This window comes from Coregonus clupeaformis, chromosome 21 (genome assembly GCF_020615455.1).
Source record: "Coregonus clupeaformis isolate EN_2021a chromosome 21, ASM2061545v1, whole genome shotgun sequence".
Lineage (NCBI taxonomy): Eukaryota > Metazoa > Chordata > Actinopteri > Salmoniformes > Salmonidae > Coregonus > Coregonus clupeaformis.
Window position 1 is genome coordinate 35,831,535 of NC_059212.1, and position 7,090 is coordinate 35,838,624.

Sequence of the window (7,090 nt, forward strand, 5' to 3'; positions counted from 1 at the left end):
CACTGAGCTAGGCTAAAACACCTGCATTTTGGATCTGCCTTACTCAAGAAAGCAAAAAAGAAACCACGTTTGTATGCGGCATTATTAACTCAATGATTTATTTATTTTTTTACATTGGTTGAAAACTGATATGTGCCAAAATAACATGCAAAACCTGTGGGGCTCAAAACCGGTGCGGCAGAGCCTGAATGACGGGTCGCCACTGCATGTGACACAGAAGTAATTTTGCTGCTGCGCCAGGCTTTTCTGGGCCATACAAAATATGACATAACGTTACCGTTGTGCCTCCCTGAAATAGCATCCTGTGGACAAACAGGCTTCAGAACAGCACAGCATTTACCTCAGGAGAAAGAAACCGCCATTACTCGAACATGGAAACAACAAACAAAACCCAAAACTAACAAGTCGGTTGTTACTCTTCTTACAATTTGAGAGACTGCAACGATGTGATCGCCACAGCCCAGGCTACAGGTTATCCAGTTAAATCTAATCCAAAATGTAATCTACTTAATCCCCAAAAGTAATTATTTATCACGAGAGGGCCATAAACAATAACTAGTAATGCTACATACTCAAAGGTTCAAATCTCTCCTTTCTGGTAACATTTTTTATAAATTGCTGAGGTGTAGTTACTTTTGAGGACACAAGCTCAAGTGCACAGTACAAATATAATAAAAATCTGAAATATTTTATCATGTATTTCCTATTCAACAAAACTGTATGAATAAGGCTTGAAATGACTTATGCTTTCTAAATATAGCATATTGAAATTATAAAATGACAAACTATACGATTTCACCTTCCTTATAACTGTGAAATACATATTTGCATGTTTAGTGTTAGAACGTTTGCATATTTTCTAAAGGTGTCTCTTGATCAAAACGTTTGACTCCATGGCTGTGAATGTCTCGCAGAGCTCTAGTTTGCCTTCCTGAACTCGTTAGGAACTCTCCTTCCATCTCATATTAATATTGTCCGTCTATGACAAAGAAGTGTTTATTGTTTAACATCTATGAATTATTTTAGATGAATGGCTATAAATCGATCTCTGAATGTGCTACCTTAATGAAACCACTCCTGCTGCGCTACTATGTAACGATTGCAGGCATGAGCTTTGTCCACGGCTGTGATGTAGAGTTCAGTCAAGAGTTGGACAGTCGGAAGAGCGAATGAAATGGTAGGAGGGACATCCCCGCTTCAAATCGTTTCAGATTTAACATCCAAAGGTTTAAAAAAAAAACTATACTACTGTGTCAGTGGCAACCAGGGCTATCGCTCAATGCAAGCCATTTCGATCTAAGGTATCCACGGGTCGATTTATAAGCGAAAATGTCGGTCGGAACCGACATCTGAGGTTATGTTCTGTAACTGTCTGCTTGTGGGGGTAGCGGATTAAACTCAACTCCACGATTTACGATGGAGTTGTGTGGGCGTACTGGAGCTCCGACGTTACATTTAAATTACGTTTTTATAAAAAACTACTGACATTGTTCTGTGTAATTGCGGGCTATACTTTGGAGTTCAGTACGATACTTGTGGAAAATGACCTGACCCTTATTAGCATCATAGACGAGCCAGAGTGTGTACTAAACCAGGAACATCCAGGAGTGGAATAACTTCAGGCACCATTATAGAACCCTGAGTAGGTTGATGCCTTTGTTTGAAATGACCTGTTCACAGGGGTCATGTTCATTTAGTCACCAAAAGGAACAAAACAGACAAACAGAAAGGGTCTCCCTGGACTTTTCCAATAAACGCTTGTTTTCCTTTTCCATTACAATACGTTTTTAAAACATTTTCAGTTGCATGCCCTAATAGACACGACCCTGTTGCTTCCCTGCCGGACTGTGGTCTCTGATCTATGAGCAGCAGCTGACCACCCTGCTCCACATAACAGCAGGCCGATCTTCGTTGACTGCCTGAGGAACCTGCTTCAGCATGGGGCCAACGTAGACCTGGCTCCCGGGGTCACCACTGCCCTCCACAAGGCCTGCCAGACCCAGTGTGTAAAGCTGCTGCTGTCCCATGGCGCCAACTCAAACACTGTCAGTGAAGACTGGCCCGTGCCCCTGCACATGTGCACCAGTCCTGAGCCCCTAGAGTGAGTACAGTACCAACCAATATTATTGCTCTGAGACTTGGCAGTAGACTCCACCATAGGAAGGTTAGGGTTGAACCGTGATGTGGAGATGAAGTTAGGGTTGTGATTGTGATTGAGGCTAGGGTTAGGGATGAACTGGGATGTGGACATGAAGCGAGGATTAGGAAACCAGAATTGCAGGACATTCTATTTCCCTTTGGCCCCCCTCTAATTGGATCAACAGGTGTGCAAAACACTTGCTCCAGTTTGGCGCTGCGATCAACGGGCAGAGCCTCGATGAGGACGACACACCATTACACACGGCGGCAAGGAACGGGCTCCTGGGTCACATAGAGCTGTACCTGCGCTACAGCGCCGCTGTGGAGATGCAATATGAAGATTGTCTCATGCCGCTCAACGCCGCCTGCTCACAACCACAGGAGAAGGACGATCTGGAACACTACACCAAGGTGTGTGTGATCTACTTCATTCATTATTGTGTTTGTTTATCATTTGGAGTTAATAACCCTCAGTATAACTTGGTTTGGCTCTGCTTGGTTCGGCTTATTAGTGTGAAAAGTCCCTTGTGTTTCCTGTCCTCCAGGTGTGTGAGCTGCTGCTGGGGGCGGGCGCCGACGCCACAACAGGGGACTAGGACAAACCGTCTCCGATCCAAATGGCCTGTAAGAACATCAACCCAGACGTGGTGGATCTTCTCCTGGCCCTCGGAGCCTGCGTCAACACCATGCACAATGTCATCAAGGTGTTTTATTTCATTTTATTTATGACATATAAAAACATAATTCAGCCACACGTGGATAGATTGCATTTAAAATACTGTAATTGAAGATAACACAAATGTTTTACAACATATTTCGATTGTGGTCCTCTGAAGGTGGTGTCCTACAAGACGGAGCACAAGCCAGAGAGGGTGGTCCACTCTCTGCTCAACCACAGCTCCATCAGGGTGTGGCGTGGAGCACTGCCCGATGTAAGAGCCAGAAGCGGCCCCTGCTATAAGCGGAATAAGCAACTGCTTAGGGCCTATTCACAATCTTCTCTGATTAATTATATGAATATTATCTAGTTAAGAGCACATGCGCTAGAGAAGGAATAGTGTTTGATGGTAGGACTAGGAGTAAAACATTTGTAAAGAACCTGGCAATACATCTTGAACATATACTGTATTGTGTAATCTTGCTGTGCATTCAATCAGTCATTCACGTGTTCATAATAGTGTAGACATTTATGCAGAAATCACCTAACGTTAAACAGATTGGTTCATGTTTCATAAAAGTGTAATTAAATCAAATCATCAGCGTGTAATTGTTCTTGATGTACCCGATGATATAACTGTAACAGAATGTACAGTGGAGAATAAACAGATGAAGTAGCATGAACACTAAAACAGTTCAATTAATAATTTATTTCTCTCCTCAACATGAAACGGAAACTACTACTATTCACTGAACCAAACCTAGGTTCAAATGCTATTTGAAAGAAATCATTTTAATATTTTAGCTGTGCTTGATTGTGCTCGCCTGTTGCAATGGAACCAATAGAAAAGACCTGTGCTAACCCTGCCCACCTGGCACTCCAGGCAGGCTAAAGTATTTGAAACATTTCAAATATTAATTGAACCCAGGTCTGCTACTATTCACTGAACCTACCACATGCTCCGGAACAAAATGCCTGACTCCTAATTAAGGAGTGTTAATAGGAGATTAATTAGCACTAATTGCATAATTTCCAGTTAAACCTCCAGAGGGTAGACCAATCTGTTCATCTCACCAAGTGTTTAATTACTTTAGTTTATTTCTTCTATTCTATTGATGAGTCACAAGTCACGTCCTCACTTCATGTTGGAGTTAGGAGGTTATCTTATGACTTGTTTCTTAGGAGATCAGAAAAAAGATAATTGGATCAAATTTAGGAAAATGCATGCAGGCAGTATGTGTTATTTACATTGTGCCCTTTGCAGTTATAAAATGTGGGAATATTTGCATTTGGACTGATAAGGTTTTAAAAAATAAGTTAGGCTAGAAGAATTGTAGGCTATAGTTTCATTCGTCAACACGACCAGATACAGTGGCTTGCGAAAGTATTCACCCCCTTGGCATTTTTCCTATTTTGTTGCCTTACAACCTGGAATTAAAATGGAACTATTCACCCCCCCATAGTCAATACTTTGTAGAGCCACCTTTTGCAGCAATTACAGCTGCAAGTCTCTTGGGGTATGTCTCTATAAGCTTGGCACATCTAGCCACTGGGGTTTTTGCCCATTCTTCAAGGCAAAACTGCTCCAGCTCCTTCAAGTTGGATGGGTTCCGCTGGTGTACAGCAATCTTTAAGTCATACCACAGATTCTCAATTGGATTGAGGTCTGGGCTTTGACTAGGCCATTCCAAGATATTTAAATGTTTCCCCTTAAATCACTTGAGTGTTGCTTTAGCACTATGCTTTAGGGTCATTGTCCTGCTGGAAGGTGAACCTCTGTCCCAGTCTCAAATCTCTGGAAGACTGAAACAGGTTTCCCTCAAGAATTTCCCTTTATTTAGCCCCATCCATCATTCCTTCAATTCTGACCAGTTTCCCAGTCCCTGCCGATGAAAAACATCCCCTCAACATAATGCTGCCACCACCATGCTTCACTGTGGGGATGGTGTTCTCGGGGTGATGAGAGGTGTTGGGTTTGCGCCAGACATAGCGTTTTCCTTGATGGCCATAAAGCTCAATTTTAGTCTCATCTGACCAGAGTACCTTCTTCCATATGTTTGGGGAGTCTCCCACATGCCTTTTGGCGAACACCAAACGTGTTTGCTTATTTTTTTCTTTACGCAATGGCTTTTTTCTGGCCACTCTTCCATAAAGCCCAGCTCTGTGGAGTGTACGGCTTAAAGTGGTCCTATGGACAGATACTCCAATCTCCGCTGTGGAGCTTTGCAGCTCCTTCAGGGTTATCTTTGGTGTCTGTTGCCTCTCTGATTAATGCCCTCCTTGCCTGTTCCGTGAGTTTTGGTGGGCGGCCCTCTCTTGGCAGGTTTGTTGTGGTGCCATATTCTTTCAATTCTTTAATAATGGATTAAATGGTGCTCTGTGGGATGTTCAAAGTTTCTGGTATTTTTTTATAACCCAACCCTGATCTGTACTTCTCCACAACTTTGTCCCTGACCTGTTTGGAGAGCTCCTTGGTCTTCATGGTGCTGCTTGCTTAGTGGTGTTGCAGACTCTGGGGCCTTTCAGAACAGGTGTGTGTATATATACTGAGATCATGTGACAGATCATGTGACACTTAGATTGCACACAGGTGGACTTTATTTAACTAATTATGTGACTTCTGAAGGTAATTGGTTGCACCAGATCTTATTTAGGGGCTTCATAGCAAAGGGGGTGAATAAATATGCACCTTTCCGTTTTTTTTTTTTTTAAGAAGTTTTTTTTTTCATTTCACTTCATTAATTTGGACTTTTGTGTATGTCCATTACATGAAATCCAAATAAAAATCAATTTAAATTACAGGTTGTAATGCAACAAAATAGGAAAAACGCCAAGGGGGATGAATACTTTTGCAAGGCACTGTATCTATAAACATGTGTTTTTTAGTTTTAAGTAATGTGGTATTCATTATGCAATGATGTATCTTTCAAGTTCTGAAGTACTGCTGTCTCCTCGTGCACGATCAAGGTTTTTCTGAATGCATATGACCGCCTCAAAATTACAGATGACTGGGTGGAGGCTGTTTCACCAGAGATGTTTAAGGTCAGTTCCTAGAATCATAGTGATTCCATTCTATTCCGTTCTGTTCTATTCTGTTCTGATAGAGTATGACTGTCTAACTGACTGTTCTGTGTGTATCTCTCTCCAGGTACACAATGGGTTCTATAAGTCCTTGTTCTCCCTGCAGCCGACCCCTCATTCCCTACAGCACCTGGCTCGCTGGACGCTGCAGAACTACCTGGATGGACGCGTGCACAAGGTGGTGCCATACCTAGACCTGCCCACCTTCATCAAGAACAACCTGCTGCTGGAGTTTAGAGACTACGTTCATTGAGTCAGAGATGGCGCCAGGATGTATATAAGCCCTAAACACAGGATATATGGTGATACATGGTATTTTATGATGAGAGCTCCCAGCACTATAGAGCTCTGTGTGTACTGTAGGCTACAGAACAAACACTGGGAAATACTAGGAATTCAGTCTGTCTGTGACAATATTTGTTTTGCAGAGTTACACAGGAGAATCATTGTCATAGACTGTGGTACTAAGTAGACTATACCGCTCCTGGATCCAGAATCCTTGAGATTGCAGAGTGTGAGTAAATGGATACCATTATGTACTGTACAATATATGACAAACGTCATGTTTATATCTGCCATCATTTCTGTCTTTACAATTGATTGTATTCATTGTATTGCTATTTTGGTTCATAATTAAAAATGTTATTTGCTTTACAAGCAGAACCGTGTTACTCCGAGTCACCACAAGGGGGTGTTGTGGTCTTTAAATGACAAATTAATGAGATGTATTGTATTAGAGGGCTGGCTTTGTGTTTTTGTCTGTTATTTTTCAAAGAAAGGTGTAACTTTAGTATTTATAGTGCTATCATTATAGTGCTATCAATTGAAATGTACGTGCGTAATGTAGTCTAAAATAAAGGAGTAAAGGAAATAGATTTACATATTTTCATATTTAGCTTTTCCCCCCAAAGTAGTCGTGACTTCAGGGAGAAATAAATGACTATTATTTGGCTTAGCACCTTGTCATATATGGTAAGATTGTGAGATCAGTCAGTATATGAATCATTTTTTGTGCACTGCTTTATCACAAAAAATGAACCAATTATGGATGTAGCGATAGCCTAGTAAGTATTTGGTAGACAAATAATTACTACTTTTTCGAAGTGAACAAGAGTGTGCTGTATAACTCAGTCCCTCTTTTTCAGAATATTTCTCATTAAGCTAAATTATTACATTTAAAGCAACCACTTATATCCAGCTATTTACAGGAGT

At 41.5% G+C, this 7,090-nt stretch overlaps 1 pseudogene; it reads left to right on the plus strand.

Annotated features, from left to right (window-relative positions):
• Positions 1-1,329: 1,329 nt before the first annotated feature.
• On the plus strand, positions 1,330-6,465 carry LOC121534446 (annotated as a pseudogene).
• The last annotated feature ends 625 nt before the right edge of the window (positions 6,466-7,090 follow it).